Source organism: Astatotilapia calliptera, chromosome 7 (assembly GCF_964374335.1).
Source record: "Astatotilapia calliptera chromosome 7, fAstCal68.1, whole genome shotgun sequence".
Taxonomy (NCBI): Eukaryota; Metazoa; Chordata; class Actinopteri; order Cichliformes; family Cichlidae; genus Astatotilapia; species Astatotilapia calliptera.
In genome coordinates, this window is record NC_137428.1 from 8,629,639 (window position 1) to 8,632,365 (window position 2,727).

Sequence of the window (2,727 nt, forward strand, 5' to 3'; positions counted from 1 at the left end):
TTGAAGTTCTCTGGTGACCTGTAATCGTTTTTCTTTGGCGCCAAAGACTATTACCTCAGTTTTGTTTTTGTTTAGTTGGAGAAAATTGTGGCACAACCAGTCATTAATTTCCTCAATGCATTTACCAAGAGCCTGTACAGGGCCTCGGTCTCCTGGTGACATTGTGATATATATTTGTGTGTCATCTGCATAGCTGTGATAGTTTATTTTGTTGTTCTTTATAATCTGTGCCAGTGGGAGCATGTAGATGTTAAACAGAGGGGGTCCCAAGATGGAACCTTGGGGAACTCCACATGTGATACTTGTCTGCTCAGATGTGAAGTTACCTATTGATACAAAGTATTTCCTGTTTTCTAAGTATGTTTTGAACCAGTTTAGTACAGTTCCTGAAAGACCTGCCCAGTTCTCCAGTCGTTTGAGTAATATGTTGTGGTCAACTGTATCAAATGCTGCACTGAGATCCAGTAAAACTAAGACTGGCATTTTTCCACTGTCTGTGTTCAGACATATGTCATTAAACACTTTTGTCAGAGCGGTTTCAGTGCTGTGGTTCTGTCTAAAACCTGACTGGAAGGCATCGTAGCAATTATTCTGTTTTAAGAAGTAATTGAGCTGTTGAGAAACTGCTTTTTCAATGATCTTACTTAAAAATGGGAGATTTGAGATCGGCCTGTAGTTTTTCATTTGTGTCTTGTCAAGATTGTCCTTTTTCAGTATAGGTTTGATTACAGCAGTTTTTAGTGGTTCTGGAAACACACCTGACATTAAGGAAAAGTCGACGATCTGTAACAGGTCTGACTCTAAAGTCTTTGAGACCTTTTTGAAAAAACTTGTTGGCAGGACATCTAAACAGCAAGAGGAGGAGTTCAGTTGACCTAAGATGTCCTCCAGGTCTTTGCTGTTAATCGGGTGAAACTCTTTGATGGTGTTTAAACAGTTTTTCAGTGGACACAGTACATATCCTGGATCTGCTGTTGATGTACCAACTGCTTGTCTAATCTTTTGGATTTTGTCTGTGAAGAATTTGGCAAAGTCATTGCAGGCCATGGTCGAATGAAGTTCAGCTGCCACTGGCACAGGAGGGTTTGTTAGCCTGTCAACTGTAGAAAATAAGACCCGAGCATTATGGCTGTTTTTAGTGATGATGTCAGAGAAGTAGGACTTTCTTGCACTCCTCAGTTGTAAATTATAATTGTGAAGTTTCTCTTTATAGATGTCATAGTGAACCTGGAGGTTTGTTTTTCTCCATCTGCGCTCAGCTTTCCTACACTCTCTTTTTTCATTTTTCACCAGTGTGGAGTTTCTCCATGGAGACTTTTTCCTTCCAGAGATAACCTTCACCTTAATGGGGGCAATAGTATCCATTACATTTAACAGTTTTGCCTTAAAGCTATTGACGAGCTCATTGACTGAACCTTTGGACAGGTCAGGTGTTAATGGGAAGACCTGGTTAAAGATCTCACCACTGTGTTCAGTTATACACCGTTTTGTGATCACTGCTGTTGATATATTTGTGTGGGCTGAGATTTTACTTTCAAAGAAAACACAGTAATGATCAGATAAGCCCACATCAGACACAGCAATGTTTGAAATGCTCAGGCTTGGAGATCAGTAGGTCAAGAGTGTGTCCTCTATTATGTGTGGCCTCTGTTACATGCTGAGTCAGCCCAAAGTTGCCCAGAGTGTTACTCAGGTCTTTAGTCCCTTTGTCCTGAGGGTTGTCCACATGGATGTTAAAATCCCCAACAATAATTACACAGTCGAAATCAACACAGATCACAGACAGCAGTTCACTGAGGTCATTAATGAATCATTTCAATGTAAGCAGCTGTCTCCTGGAAGTTTTCAGTCTTTTGAATATGTGGCTTTACAGCTGAAGGCCCCATCCAAAGTTGTGTTTGTTAATGTTTACAGGCCTCCCAAATGCTGCACAGACTTTTTTAAATAAGACAGCATCCCCTCCTCCTCTCCTGCTTACCCTGGACTCACTGATAAAACTGTAGTTAGGAAGCCAGAAGATTGCATGACGTCGTCATTGAAAATAAGCGCAAACATTCCCACTCATTTTTCTTTCAACATATGATGAGGGGAAAGCGCGAACGCAGTCCCCACTACCAGAAATTATGTAGTCGAGATTCCCACATTTGGGGAATTCGCAGGCTGTCAGCAAAGCCAGAGTGCAATGGCTGAGCCTCGGCCTGAGAGAACCACCTTCGTGATCATGGTATCTCTCCTACCAGGTAAGTATGAATTCTTTAGCTCACGTATGGGGCAGTCTTTCACACACAAACCCTGCACACTCACGGTGCTCACAATCTCAAAATCAACACAAACACAGCCTGTAGGAAGCTGGGACTACACACTATTTATATATACACATGAAGCAGTTTCCAACAGAGCCCCATAAGGTTATTTAGCTTTACAAATACCGGGAGAATTTCCCATCATGCATTGCTGTATCTGCGCAACAAGAGCTAGCTGAAAGATAACTTTTTTTCATCCATTTAACCTCCTTAAATCCACCAACAAACCACCAGAAGTTCAGCTAACTCAAAGGTAAAGCACGCTGCTAAACGAGTTTGTCTGATACTCGGGAAAAAGAGGATAAACGCAAAAGTTTTCTAGTTGAAGCACAGTCACTTCCGGTCTTTTCGTTAACTGCTGCTAGGCAACCAACAGTTTCCCGCTACGGTCTCGGAGTATGAACAGTGTTGCTCACGAAAACAC

General features: G+C 41.7%; 1 non-coding gene across 1 annotated transcript; it reads right to left on the reverse strand.

The window, feature by feature from the left end:
- Positions 1-2,084: 2,084 nt before the first annotated feature.
- LOC145430259 (U1 spliceosomal RNA) lies at positions 2,085-2,248 on the reverse strand. The gene has a single exon (XR_013910722.1). It is a non-coding gene; the product is annotated as a U1 spliceosomal RNA (small nuclear RNA).
- Between the last annotated feature and the right edge of the window lie 479 nt (positions 2,249-2,727).